This window comes from Penaeus chinensis, chromosome 38 (genome assembly GCF_019202785.1).
Source record: "Penaeus chinensis breed Huanghai No. 1 chromosome 38, ASM1920278v2, whole genome shotgun sequence".
Classification (NCBI taxonomy): domain Eukaryota; kingdom Metazoa; phylum Arthropoda; class Malacostraca; order Decapoda; family Penaeidae; genus Penaeus; species Penaeus chinensis.
Window position 1 is genome coordinate 24,285,759 of NC_061856.1, and position 15,000 is coordinate 24,300,758.

The 15,000-nt window shown below is 49.4% G+C and overlaps 1 protein-coding gene across 2 annotated transcripts in view; it reads left to right on the forward strand.

The window, feature by feature from the left end:
* LOC125046105 overlaps positions 1-15,000 on the forward strand; it is a 77,160-nt gene that overhangs the window by 17,385 nt on the left and 44,775 nt on the right. Inside the window, exon 2 of one of the 2 annotated variants that reach the window (XM_047643743.1) lies at positions 11,806-11,861. The exons of the other annotated variant lie outside the window; for it this stretch is intronic. The gene's annotated coding sequence lies outside the window, so the exon portion shown is untranslated. The remainder of the gene's footprint in view (positions 1-11,805; positions 11,862-15,000) is intronic. 2 annotated transcript variants of the gene reach the window in all.

The following is a 15,000-nucleotide window of genomic DNA, read 5'->3' on the forward strand; positions in this document are numbered from 1 at the left end:
TCATCCTCAGACCTTGAAGGATTTCGTAACTTTTGGGTCGCCTGCGGGTGAACCTACTTTGTGGATTATTTAGGAGCTGTCTGTGTTTGGCTGAGCATTGTCGTTGTCGTTGTTGTCGTTGTTGCTCCTCCTGCCCTCTCCTCTCCCTCTATCTCTTTCTTCCTCCTGCCTTCCCCTCTCCCTCTCCCTCTCACTCCCCCCCTCTCTCTCCCTCTCTCCCTCCCTCCCTCCCTCCCTCCCTCCCTCCCTCCCTCCCTCCCTCTCTCTATTCTCTCTCTCTCTATTCTCTCTCCTCTCTCCCTACCTACCTCCCTCCCTCTCTCTATTCTCTCTCTCTCTATTCTCTCTCTCTCTCTCTCTCTCTCTCTCTCTCTCTCTCTCTCTCTCTCTCTCTCTCTCTCTCTCTCTCTTGCCCTCTCTCTCTCTCTCTCTCTCTCTCTCTCTCTCTCTCTCTCTCTCTCTCTCTCTCCCTCTCTCTCTCTCTCTCTCTCTCTCTCTCTCCTCTCCCTCTCCCTCTCCCTCCCTTTCTCTCTCTCTCCCTCCCTCCCTCCCTCCCTCCCTCCCTCCCCTCTCCCTCCCTCACTCCCTCCCTCCCTCCCTCCCCTCTCCCTCCCTCCCTCCCTCCCTCTCTCCCTCTCCCTCCCTCTCCCTCCCTTTCTCGCTCTCTCCCTCCCTCCCGCCTGTCTCACCCTCACCCCCTCCCTATCCATGTCCCTCCCCCTTCCCTCCTCTCCCCACACCCCCTTTACCCCGGAGGCCAAGGGTCGTGATCCGCCTGGCTTCTTTGCTTAAGAAGAGACGTAATTTCACTTTCAAAAATCAGCCCGATTTCATCTCGCCTTCACTTCGCTTCGTGGGTGAGGGTGGGGGGAGAGGGGGTGGGGGAGGCGGAGGGAGATGGGGGAGGGAGATGGGGGTAATTGAGAAAGGAAGAGGTGGAGATGGAGGAAAGGAAGAGGAGGAGAAAGAGAGGAAGAGGAATAGGAAGGATAAGAAGAAGAAAAAAACGAGAAGGAAAAGGAAAAGGAGGAGGAGGAGAAGATGGAAAAGTAGAACCAGAAAGAGTAAGAGAAAGAGATGAAAAACAATTCATAGGAGGAAAGGATAATAATGGTGGTGATGATGATGACGATGGTGATAGTAAGAAGACAGATGATGATGAATAAGCGGGGCAGAGGGCAGAGGGGAAGGGGAGCTTACGACACAGGTGCACGAGTGGCTTGTATACTTAATGGTCCGGCGTGGAGAGGTTTGGGCCTAAATAAAAGAGAGAGATAAAGGAGAGTAAAAGTTAAAGTAGAGGTAGGCCTACGTAATTAGGTTGCTTTGTTTTTGTGGCCAAGAGAAAGATTTTTTGTGTGTATAGGAAGGTTATTGTGTTTCTTTTGTGTGGGCCTCGGGTTCAGGTCTTTCCTCCTCTCCTTAGGAGAGGAGGAAAGGAAAGTGTGTGTAAAGAGAGAGAGAAGGAGATATAGGGAGAGACAGGGAGAAATAGGGAGAGAGGAGGAGGAAAAGAGAACAAGGGAGAATAAAGGGAGCAGTGGAAAACAAGGAAAGAGGAAAGAGGGGCGATGGGGCCCTGGGTCCTGATTACACGCTCTTCAGGTTCTGAACGCCGCCGCTTCCGCCTCAGGAGTGGCTGCTGAAGGCTTGGAGGTGGCTGCGGTCTGTAGTTACATTTCTTTGAATCGAGTATCCCCTAGTGTATATCCTAGCGCCACCTGCTCTCTCCTAGCATCGCCTAGCACCGCCTGCCCTCGCCGTCCGCGTCTCGGACAGCAGGGCGCCCTCTCGCCTGCCTTCCCACGCAACTTCGACGGACCTCCGGCGACCTCTGCCTCGGGCGCCTGTTCGAGCCGCTGGTCCGGGCGCAGGGAAGCGGGCAAATAAAGTGACGTTTCGTTTGTGTCGGTCTGTCGGTCTCTGTTTGGCCTCTGCATTGAGGGTCTTGTTTAGCGGAGGGGGGAGGGGGGGGGGTTTATGAGTGTTCTGTTTGCGGTTTCGTTGTTTTTTGTATGTTTGTTTTGGAAGGGGGTCATGACGAGATTTCAAATATTATCGTTACACGTTGATGGGAACACACACGCACACGCACACGCACACACACGCACAGACACACACACACACACACACGCACACGCACGCACGCACACGCACACACACGCACAGACACACACACACGCACGCACACGCACGCACACGCACACGCACACGCACACGCACACGCACAATAATGATAATGATAATGATAATGGGTATAGTAATAAAAATGATGATGATGATGATAATATTGTTATTATTATTAATTTATTATTATTGACAATGATAATGATAATGATGACATTAACAATAATAATAACAGTAATAATAGTAATAATTGCATTCCTCCGCGCCACAATGAGCCAAGCAACACGTGATGGCCGAGATTGATGGCTGTGCATAATGGGATTCACTCAACCTTGCAACGGTCATGGACCACGGACGGGACGCACGGACGGGGAGAGGGAGAGAGGGGAGAGGTGGAAAGGAAAGGGAGAAGAGAAAGAGAAAGAGAAAGAGAAAGAGAGAGAGAGAGAGAGAGAGAGAGAGAGAGAGAGAGAGAGAGAGAGAGAGAGAGAGAGAGAGAGAGAGAGAGAGAGAGAGAGAAACACACAGAAAGGCACAGACCGACGGAGACACGCACAGACGACGAAGCAAAGAAACCGAGAAGTAGACGAATAAAAGGGAGGAGAGAAATTGGTCGAGCGCCGTGGAGGCCGATGCGATCGAGCGAGAGAGACGCCATTCCTTCGCGGCAAATTATCCAATCAGCCTGTCCGTGGCCGCCATCTTGCGCCATGCGGGTCGGGAGGGGGGGGGGGGGGGGGGGGGGAGGCGGGAGGGAGAGGAAGGGGAAGGGGAAGGGGAAGGGGAAGGGGAAGGAAGTGGAAGTGGGGAGAGTTAGGGGAATAAAGGAAGAAGGAAAGGGGAAATAGTAGAAATGGAAGAGAGAAGATAGGGGAGATCACGAAAGAAAGATGAAACAAGGGAATGGTAAAGGAGAGAAGAGGGCAAAAAAGGGGAAGGGGTGGAGGAGCAAAGGGACATAGGAGAATGGGGAAGAGGTGAGAGGGAGGAGGTATGAAGTATAGCAGAGGAAGGAGAGAGGAGAAGAGGAGAGGGAGAGCAAGGAGGAAGCAAGAAAAAGGGTAAGAAATAAAAAGTGGGTAAAAAAGGGAAGAGGAGGGAGAAGAGGCAGGAAATAAGAGGAGAAGGGGGGGGGGGGGGAGCGAGTCAGTGGAAGGAGAAGGGGGGTGGATGGCGGGGGGAGGGGGCAGGAGGGAATGACGAATTTTAAGGGCTCTTTGTTGAAGGCTTTTTAGGAGGAATTTCTTCCTAAAAGGGGCCGCATTAAAGCGTATTTTCGCGGAATCCGTGTTGGTCTGAGGCCCCTCTCGGATAGAGCTGCTTCTGCGCCTCTTTCTTCGTCCCGTTCATTCTCCCCTTCTTTTCTCTTGCTTTTCATCAGTCAGTTATTATAATCTTACTAATCCACCTTCTCTCCTCCTCTTCTTCTTCTTCCTTCTCCTTCATCCCTTCCTACTCTTCTCATCCCCTTTCCCCCTCGCCCTTCCCCTCCCCCTCCCCCTCCCCCTCCCCCTCCTTACTGACGTGCTTCCTGTACTTACGCCCGCGATAGGGAAGTCTTGCGAGAGCTTGCGATGATCGATTTTTTTATACTTTGAATATTGAGAAAGCTTAATGTGTAGGGTCATAAGGTGGATGGGGGACGGTGGAGGGCGGGGGGGGGGATAGGACTGGGGGGAACAGGGTGAGGTGGAGGGCTGGGGGGGAGAGGGGAATGGGCCTGGGGGAACAGGGGGGAGGTGGAGGGCGGGTGGATAGATTAAGGGATGAAGGGAGGAAAGTGGAGGGGGAGAGATTGGGGGAAGGCGATGGAGGGTATGGGGAGGTAAGGGTACCTGAAGGGGAAAGGAGAGAAGGGGAGGAGGGGAGGAGGGGAAGGGGAAAATGGTTAGGGAGAATGAAGGGATCGGCCCGGCTGGGGGGGGGGGGAGAGGAGGGGATGGGAGATGGCGAAGAGGGGGGAGAGGAGGAAAGAAAGGAGGGGAGGAGGAAGAAGGTCGGAGAGGTAATAGGAAGGTGAAGGGAAGGATGGGGGTGGGGGGGAGATAATTGAAGTGGATGCTCTCGGGATGTCTTGAGATTTTCGGCTGCGATCTGCTCGTCGTGTTGCAGCTCGTGTGTTTTTTCTTTCTTTCGTTTGTATTTTCTGTTGGATATCATTCAGTTTATTCGTTCAATTTTTCATTAAACGTGTTTATGACTGATGTGATCTTTTTGTTTCCTCGACATTAGAGAGAGAGAGAGAAAGATCAAGAAATAGACACAAATAGATAGACAGATAAACAGATAGATGGAGAGAAGACATAGATAGATAGACAGATAGATATATATTTCTCAGTTACGCAATACCGTAATTATTCGAGTGCTCCGAGTGGCGCTTGTTGCCATTGTTCGCCGGGTAATCTCCTTAGAATTGGAATAATTGCAAAGGAGAATGCGATTCCATTGCTTGATTTCTCTCCCCCCTTTGCTTGTCAGGAGGTCAGTCATCGGTAAGATAATGTATATAAATAAGTTTATAAATAAGCCATGTTGCAAGTTGCAGGCCACGATTCCCGGGCGGGGATTGCAACAGCGTGCTGGTGATTGGCGGCCGCGACTTGGTGATCGTTTATTGCATTGCAAAATCGTATCGTCATCTTCCTCTTCCTCTTGTATAAGACGCGCGCGCCACTTCTGGCCTTGGCATCGAAGCGAAGAAACGGGAGGTGAAAATGGAAATGAAACTCGACTAAAACCAAAGCCGAGAGGAGGCAGAACAGAAGCAACAGAAACTCGCATCGACTGCTCACGAAACTCCAACCACAAAAACTCGGTAACAAAATAAAGAACCATAAACAAAAACTACACACAGAAAGACACTTACGTCCGAAGCAAGAGCATTGGCCCCGCCCCCTTTTTTCCATTTGTATTATTTTTTCCCACGATTACGGCGAGAACTGGAGAAGAGGCGCCGGCGGGCGAGAGCCCCCGACGAGCGAACTCCCCTCAGCCTTCGCCCGCGTAATGGCTGGGAAACGCTCTCGGGGCGGGAGGGGGGGGGGGATGCGGGCGTCCGGCTGGGTTTGGCGAAAAGAAGGGGCGTCGGGAAGGGAGAGGGGGAGGGGGAAGGGGGGAGGGAGAGGGGAAGAGGAGAAGGAAGAGGGAAGAAGGGGTTAGTAAGGAGGGAGAGGAGGCGTGGTAATGGGAGAGGCAGGAAGGGGTGTAGAAGGGAGGGTGGAGTAGTTACGTGCAGAGATGGAGATGTGGTGTAGGAATGGAGGCGTACTGAAGGAGGATTAAGAAGCGTGGAGTAGAAAGGGGGCGGGGTGAAGAAAGGGGGCAGGAAGGGGCGTGGCGAAAGAGCCAAGGGTGGCGCCGAAGAAGAGGCTTGGTATAAAAAGAAGATAGAACGTAAGGGCGGTGCGAAGGAGGGGAAGAGCGGGGGGCGTCTCCAAACAGCGTGTCTTTTTATCCTGTTCATCACCAGGGGACAGGGAAACGCACGGTCTGAATAATATCAAAACTTGCGTTTCTAACAGATGCGTAAACTTGCAGATGTACCTTAAAGACTTCGTAGCCACGGCCGGTTTGCCTCCGCTCGATCTTCCCTCCGCTCGATCTTCCCTCGGGACGAAGGTGCGGTGCCCCCGGGTCGGTTCCCTTTCGAGGCGCGTCACGGCGATATCCCTGGGAACGCGGCACCTTGCTGAATGCACCCCCCGCCCTTTTTCCTTTCCTGAGCTTCCTTCACCCTTCACCCTAGCGATGGGAGTGTTCCTGTACTGCCTGTCACTCTCTCGGAGGGTTTTCTCCCCTCTGGTGGTTGCTGCCTGAGGGAAAGGGCCGGGAGGAGGAGGGGAAGGGGAAAGAAAGGTGGAAAGGAAGAGATAGATAGAAAAAAGAGAGAGGGATGAGGGACAGGGCAGGAGGGAGGAAGAGAGAAAATGAAGGGAAAAAGAAAAGAGGGAATTAATGGAAGCAGGAAAGAAGAGAGGGAGAGGGAAAGAAAAAAGTAGGTAGTTAAGGTAAACATATCAAATCTTTCTCTTTATCTGCCCCTCTCTCTCTCTGTCTACCTGCCTCTCTACCCACCCCTCTGTCAATCTGTATATCTATCTATAAATGTCGTGCAATGATTCATATGCAAATACAAAAACAAAATCCACTATCTCCTTAACATGCCGTGCCGTATCTTCTCTAACACAATCTCGACCGGTTTCTGAATGTCGAATTGTAAACCTCTCACGAACTCCGGCACAAAAACCTTGTATCATTTCGCCGTCGAGTGAGAGGGGGAATAGCTCCTGTAAACACCAGAACCGCCCGTTTTCTTCCTTGGCAATGAAGCGGCTCGGGTCATTTTTTTCTTGGTTCCCCTTTTACAATAGCGTCTTTGTCTGTTCTTCTTTGATAGAACGGGAATTTTTCACCCGAGAGAAAGAAGCAGGTTTCCTTTTTTTTCATTATTGGTTCTTTTCTTTCATTCCTCTTTTGGATTTAACGCCTGTTTTCTTTCTTTTCTCTTTCTTTTCTTAAGTGTGTGTGTGGGTCCGTGATTCGTCATTTTGTATTGTGATGAAGATTTTAAGATTCAGACGCTTAAGATCCACTGTACACAATCGCAGTTGCTGTCGTTGAAAAGGCATGTTTGGTTCAGTTTAAGATGCTACGGTTGCCAGGAATCGTGGGAGGGGAGGAAGGGGGGGCGGGGATGAGAAGAGTGTATGGAGGGAGAGGAGGGGGAAGGGGGGGTTGTGGAACAGGAGGAGAGGGGTAGGGGGATGAGAAAAGAGTGTATGGAGGGAGAGTAGGAGGAAGGGGGGCTTGTGGAACAGGAGGAAAGGGGAAGGGGGATGAGAGTGGGTGTGTATAGAAGGAGGGGGAGCGTAGGGAAGTTTGGAGGAGGGGGAAGATGTATTGGGGGGGGAGGGAGGGTGTCATTAAGGACGGGGATGGAAAGGAGAAAGGGATATGAAGGAGGGGGAGGAGGATGGAGAGAAGAGGAGGAACGAGGGTGGGAAAACAGAGGTAGCGGAGGATGGAGGGAAGGTAAAGGAGAGGTAGAGAAAAGGGGGTTACGGAGGAGAGAAGGAGGGAGGGGGGATAATCGGCGGAGGGACAGAACCTAATCAGGGAAGTTGTAGGCCGTGACAGCGATGACTCACCTTGTGTTGTGGTGAGTCGAGGGCGTTGCTTTGTTGAGTCGAGCTTTATTGACGATATGTCCCCTCCGAGTCTTGTTTCCCTCTTGTTTCCTTTCATCGTCTTCTCCCGGTCTTTGTCTTGCTTTTCCCCCTTCATCTGTCTCCTCCTTTTGCTTCTATCTCTTTATAAGCACATCGCTTCGTCTCGTACAAGCACATTATTTTGAAGTAGGACAGATAAAACAGTGAAGTAGTGTTAGGAGTTAGAAAAAGGGATATAGAAACGGTGTACCCCGAGGAGGTACTAAATCCCCCTCGCATATTAGGCGTGAGAATCCTGTTCAGGGGAATCCATGACGTAAACACTGAGACCGAAGGCAAGTTCTGTGGTGTAACTCCTTCTGCTTTCATAACGTGTTGTCCCTCCTTCCTCCCTAATCCCTTCTCCCTCCCTTCCTCCCTCATCCTTTCCTCCTTCTCCTCCTTTCCTCCTTCTCCTCCTTTCCTCTTTCTCCTCCTCTTCCTCCCACCTTCTCCCACTTCTTCTCCTCCTCCTCCTCCCACCTTCTCCCACTTCTTCTCCTCCTCCTCCTCCCACCTTCTCCCACTTCTTCTCCTCCTCCTCCTCCCACCTTCTCCCACTTCTTCTCCTCCTCCTCCTCCCACCTTCTCCCACTTCTTCTCCTCCTCCTCCTCCCACCTTCTCCCACTTCTTCATCTCCTCCTCCTCCTCCCACCTTCTCCCACTTCTTCTCCTTCTCCTCCTCTATACCATCTGCTTTGCCAAGAACCACCTGCCATCAATGTAAATACGTTAGCTCATTGGTTCCGACCTTGGGTGTGTGTGTGGGGGGGGGGGGGGTAAGAGGGAGAGGAGGAGGGAAGGGGGGAATGGAAGTGGGTATGGGGGGGGGGGGGGGGTAAGGGATGATGGCGGCGCTGCTCTCCATCCGAAAGTCCGCAAGATGTGTTTGGAAAACCTACTGCGAGTCCCTTCTGTATTTTTTCTTTCTTTCGTAGTTCTTGTATTTTTGTTCGCTTCTTTCCCTTCATTTTTTTTTCTCGTTTATTTCCATGTTTTGTTTACCCATTTGCCTACCTTTTCCTCATTTCGTCGTTTATCGTCTTTCTTCTCTTCTTCAGTTGCCTTTGTCTCTCCCTCCCTCCTTACTTCCCCCCCCCCCCCACCCCTAGGCCACTTTAATGTCCTGGGAACCTCGCCAAAGGAGCATTATTGCCCATAAGAAAAAAAAAAAGTGATAAAAAAGGTGGCACTTTTACACTCTGCCAATCATCCTGCTTCCTTTGTGCGCTCTCTCTCTCTCTTTCCCTCTCTCTCTTTCCCTCTCTCTCTTTTTCTCTCTCTCTTTTTCTCTCTCTCTTTTTCTCTCTCTCTCTTTCCCTCTCTCTCTCTCTCTCTCTCTCTCTCTCTCCTCTCTCTCTCTCTCTCTCTCTCTCTCTTTCCCTCTCTCTCTTTCCCTCTCTCTCTTTCCCTCTCTCTCTTTCCCTCTCTCTCTTTCTTTCCCTCTCTCTCTTTCTTTCCCTCTCTCTCTTTCTTTCCCTCTCTCTCTTTCTTTCCCTCTCTCTCTTTCTTTCCCTCTCTCTCTTTCTTTCCCTCTCTCTCTTTCTTTCCCTCTCTCTCTTTCTTTCCCTCTCTCTCTTTCTTTCCCTCTCTCTCTTTCTTTCCCTCTCTCTCTTTCTTTCCCTCTCTCTCTTTCTTTCCCTCTCTCTCTTTCTTTCCCTCTCTCTCTTTCTTTCCCTCTCTCTCTTTCTTTCCCTCTCTCTCTTTCCCTCTCTCTCTTTCCCTCTCTCTCTTTCCCTCTCTCTCTTTCCCTCTCTCTTTCTCTCGCTCTCTCTCTCTCTCTCTCATTATATTTTTTTCTTTCAATCTCTCTCCCTCCTTCCCCCCCTCTCCCTCTCTCCCTTTCCCTACCCCCCCTCCATATTTTCTTCCTTCCCTCTTTTCCTCCTTTCCTCCTTCCTTCCCTCCCTCCTAACCGGTACCTTTCAACCTCCCTACCACCCTTCCACCCTTCCACCCTGCCACCCTGCCACCCTTCACTCGCCCTTCCAATTACTAGCCCAGACTTCCCGCCTACACATCCTGCCTGCTTTGGTCTGCCTCGGGTGCTAGTGCCTGTGAGAAAATGTGTGCGCGTTTCAGTGTGCGAGTGAGTGAGAATAAGCGAGTGTGCGTGTGAGTGGAGTGTGTACTATTGTGAGTGTGAGTGAGTGAATGTGTGTGTGTGCGTGTGAGTGAGTGAATGTGTGTGTGTGTGTGAGTGAGTGAATGTGTGTGTGTGCGTGTGAGTGAGTGAATGTGTGTGTGTGCGTGTGAGTGAGTGAATGTGTGTGTGTGCGTGTGAGTGAGTGAATGTGTGTGTGTGCGTGTGAGTGAGTGAATGTGTGTGTGTGCGTGTGAGTGAGTGAATGTGTGTGTGTGCGTGTGAGTGAGTGAATGTGTGTGTGTGCGTGTGAGTGAGTGAATGTGTGTGTGTGCGTGTGAGTGAGTGAATGTGTGTGTGTGCGTGTGAGTGAGTGAATGTGTGTGTGCGTGTGAGTGAGTGAATGTGTGTGTGTGCCTGTGAGTGAGTGAATGTGTGTGTGTGCGTGTGAGTGAGTGAATGTGTGTGTGTGCGTGTGAGTGAGTGAATGTGTGTGTGTGCGTGTGAGTGAGTGAATGTGTGTGTGTGCGTGTGAGTGAGTGAATGTGTGTGTGTGCGTGTGTGTGTGTGTTTGTGTTTGTGTTTAAACATGTGAACGTTCCATACTGCTGACTTCTTCTTCGTTATAAGTTTGTGTGCGCATGTTATGCCGGCTCGGGATGCCGGCACACACCCCAGGGCATTGCTTTACGTTGACTCAACGCGGCCTCTGACAGGTGTGGTTTTTTAGATTAAGATTTGGGAAGAGAACGAAAGAAGTAAATGATTGACAGATTGACAGTAAGACTGGTAGACATTATAAAGGGAGAGGGGAAGTGAGAGAGAGAGAGAGGAAGAGGGAGAGGAAGAGAGAGAGAGAGAGAGAGCGAGGAAGAGAGAGAGAGAGAGCGAGCGAGGAAGAGAGAGAGAGAGAGAGAGGAAGAGGAAAAGAGAGAGGAAGAGGAAAGGAGAGAGGAAGAGGAAAGGAGAGAGGAAGAGGAAAGGAGAGAGGAAGAGGAAAGAGAGAGGAAGAGGAAAGAGAGAGGAAGAGGAAAGAGAGAGGAAGAGGAAAGAGAGAGGAAGAGGAAAGAGAGAGGAAGAGGAAAGAGAGAGGAAGAGGAAAGAGAGAGGAAGAGGAAAGAGAGAGGAAGAGGAAAGAGAGAGGAAGAGGAAAGAGAGAGGAAGAGGAAAGGAGAGAGGAAGAGGAAAGGAGAGAGGAAGAGGAAAGGAGAGAGGAAGAGGAAAGGAGAGAGGAAGAGGAAAGGAGAGAGGAAGAGGAAAGGAGAGAGGAAGAGGAAAGGAGAGAGGAAGAGGAAAGGAGAGAGGAAGAGGAAAGGAGAGAGGAAGAGGAAAGGAGAGAGGAAGAGGAAAGGAGAGAGGAAGAGGAAAGGAGAGAGGAAGAGGAAAGGAGAGAGGAAGAGGAAAGGAGAGAGGAAGAGGAAAGGAGAGAGGAAGAGGAAAGGAGAGAGGAAGAGGAAAGGAGAGAGGAAGAGGAAAGGAGAGAGGAAGAGGAAAGGAGAGAGGAGAGAGAGGGGGGAGGCAGAGAGAGAGGAAGAAAGAAAAGACAAAAAATTCTCCTTGACTAACATTCGAAGGAAGAAAGATCAGTGTCGGCGTTCTGGAAATTCGATCTTTTGGGTTTGAACCGAACCTTGAGAAGGAGTCGCCTGTCGCGTTGTCTGCGAAGCTCAAATTAAAGATGAACATTCCTCTGTTATGTATGTATATATGCACACACACACACACACACACACACACACACACACACACACACACACACACACACACACACACACACACACACATACATACATACAAGCATACATACATACAAGCATACATACATACATACATACATACATACATACATACATACATATACATACATACATATACATACATACATACATACATACATACATATACATACATATACATACATATACATACATATACATACATATACATACATACATACATACATACATACATATACATACATACATAATACATAAACATACATAAACATACATACATAATACATACATAATACATAAACATACATAAACATACATACATAATACATAAACATACATAAACATACATACATAATACATAAACATACATAAACATACATACACACATATGTATGTGTGTGTGTATACACACATTTATGTGTGTGTATGTGTATGTATATGTGCTGTGTGTGTACAGTAGTTTCATTTAATCTCTTCTTTTATAATATTTACAGTTATCATTGAAATATACGTCAACATTTTTTGTTTATTTTTCTTCCAAATCCTACTCCGGTTATACATTGTCAGTTGCATTTCTTCAATGCTTTCCTTCCGTTAGATTCGTCTTACCGTTTGATAAATACATCAGTTTCCTTTTTTATTTATTTCAAGTGTGTTTGCGCGTGGAGCCGCCGGATGTCATTGTAGGAAGTTATTCATACCTGAAGGTAAATTGTTTCCTGTGTTCCCTTCACGCCCCCTTCCTCCTCCTCCCCCTCTCTTCCCTCCCCTTTCGTGACCTTTCTTTGTCCTTTCTATTTCCCTCTTCCTTGTCCTTTTTTGTTTTTATAGTTAGGGGGTGGGGCTGTTGATAATTATGTCTGGCAGTTTCGGTCTATGTTTGTCCTTGTGCTTCTGTATGTCTGTTTGTGATGTATATGTTGTATATATTAAAAAAACAAAAGCAGAAAAAAAGAAAGGATAAGAAAAGAAAAATGTAGATATAGTTGTATGGTGTATAATGATGAAAAATAATTGTGAACCCCTTTTCAGTGGCAAAATTTCCTTCCCCGAATGCGCTTTTTTGTGCCTGTTTTATTTTTTTATTTTTTATTTTTCTCTAAATGTTTCTCCGGGCCCTACAACTCGGTCCATTATTTCCCTTAGTTGCAATCTGACCCGGGTGACCCCTGACCTCTAGATCTCCGCCCCATCCCCCCGCCCCCACTCCCCCTCACCTTCGCTGACCCGCCGCCGCACGCTGACCCGCCGGCTCCTCCTTTCCTAATTACCTGCTCCTGTATATGTATAAAGGTCCGCCGTGTGCCGGGGCGCGGGGGTCGCCGCCCCCTCTCTTGCTTCGCAGTTTCTTCTCTCTTGTTTTTGTGGTTATTTGTTTTTATTTGTTTATTTGTTGCAGAGCCTTTCTCTTTCGTTCTGTTTTCGTTGCTCGCTGTCTGTCCGTTCGTTCTTTTTCTCTCTATATATCCATCTATCTATATCTATCTAACAATCTATCTATCTCAATTACTCTTTTCTCCTCACTTTGAATATCTCCCTCTCTTTTAATCCAATTACACTAAATTTATCTTTCTCCCCTTTCGCCTTTAATGCTTTTTCTCTCTTCTTCCCTCTCCCTCTCTCCCTCCCCTTACCCCAATCTCCAGCGAAATTCGTCCCTCTGTGTATCCTACTCGTGGCCGCTTATTCTGATCTTCTGAAGGACTGAGCGTTACGTGACTCCGCTTGCAACCGCGCTATTGCAAGGCATCTTGAGCCTGGCTGCATCCGCTCGCCCAGGACACGCTTGGCGATGTTCACTTGGGCCGGAAATGTTTTCGCTCGGTGCGCGACCTCCCCGCTCTCCTTGCAAAGCATACTTCCTTCGAGAAAGAAAGAAGGAAAATGGTAATGATGATAAATGGGTAAACAAGTAAATGAGGATATGAGTTCGAGTAGCCTTTTGTTTGGATATCGTGGCTGGGGCTTATTTGTTCATGTTTGTCGTTTGTTGATATAGTTGTTGGGTTTGTTGCATTTGCCTGTTACTTGTTGGAATTGTGGTCCTTTGTTGCTGGTTATTTTTTGTGGGTTCTCGTGTTTTTTGTAGATGTAACTAGTGTATTTTTTGTTTTTTTATTGCTGTGACGGCACCCTGGGAGTATGTGCGTGTGGGTGTACGAACTATCCGCGTGTAAGTGGTCGGAGGGAAATATCCGTATAATAACACAGGGGTCGGTCGAGGCGGCTTGTACTTGAGGTGTACTCTGCAGGATTGTCCTGATGATGATGATGATTTGGCCGGATGTGGTGATGGTGAATATGGCGGTTGGCGGGCCCGAGGGAGGAGGCGGAGGCCGGCTTTATGGTGACTGTAGCGAAGGATAGTTGCGTGGTCCTTCAGAGGATAGGGTGGACGGGGACTGTTGTTTATATTTATTTATTTATTTATTTATGGTGAAGTGGTGGTGATTGTGGACACCACAATCGTAGTGTGTTGGTGTGCTGAGGCGAGGTGCGGTGTGGTTGAGTGGTGCCAAATGTGTGGTGTGGTGGTGGGCAAGGGATCTATTTCGCAGTGCGTTGACGTGCATGGGGTTGGGGAAGTGTGGCGAGATGTGCTGTGCTGTAAGGAAATGTGGTTGGTGAAGTGGGATGAGCTGAGGTGTTCCGAGGGCTGAGAGCGTCGGCGAAGGGTCAGAGGTAGAGCGGTCATTACGGCCCGTCGGGCGAGGAAATAGCCCCCCCCCATTCGGTGGTTTCCCTCTCCCCTTCCCCTTCCCCCTCCCTTTTCCGTGTTTCCCCTCCCCTCCCCTCCCCTCTTCCCTGCCCCCCCCTCCCCCGTGTCTATTCCGCCTTTGTTCTTGGGCGCGGCGTGGCTACTCCCAGACGCCGTTGTCACTTTTTTGTCACGTTTTTGTCACTCATTCGCGCTGTTGTCAGTTCTTACGCCCTCGTGACGTCGCTTCAATACGTCGCGGTCAGCCAGCGCTTCCTCACGTCGCCTTTCCTCCTGAGCGTCGTTTGCACTTCCTTCGTCGGCTTCAGTTCTGTGCGAAGGCCCGGGCGAGGCTAAAACTTCGCAAACCATAAAGAAGCAGCCGGGCGTCCTGACGACCGTAGGGATGACCAAGCGACGCGTCGGGGGGCCTTCCCTACGCGTTCTCTCTTCCTCGCGTCTCGATCTCGTCCTTGCGTCTTCGTCACTTCCCAAACGTCGTTGTCACTTCCCTCGCGTCGCTGTCACTTCCCTCGCGTCGCTGTCACTTCCCTCGCGTCGCTGTCACTTCCCTCGCGTCGCTGTCACTTCCCTCGCGTCGCTTGTCATTTCCTCGCGCGCCGTTGTTCTTCCCCGACTACCTCTCTCGCCGGTCGGGGAAGTGATCACCTTTTCGGACGCGGATTCGGGATTTCGCGCCGCCAATTGGCTCGATTTCGGACCGAGTTTTTTTTTTTTTTTTTTTTTTTTTTTTTTTTTTTTTTTTTTCAAGCCGGATTGTTCATCTTTTCGTTTTTATTTTGTTTTGTTATTATTTTTATCGTTGTGGTTGTTATTTATAATATTGATACTGTTATTTGTAGTAGTAGTAATAATTATCATTGTTATTAAAAATAATATTGAAAGAGCTAATGGAGGGAGGAGGGGAGTCTTCTGATCCGTAACCTGCTTTTTTGAAAAAATAATAACAATGATAATAATGATAAAGAATTGCGAGGGCGGATTTGCAGAGGAAGGAAGCCCAGGACGGAAGCCAGTCCGCAGGCTTCCATTAGCAGCTCGTTCGCTCGGATACAAATGGCGTGGGGGGCGGGGGGGGGGGGCTTTTCCGATCGCCCAGGGGATGTGGGAGAGGGGAGGGGGGAGGG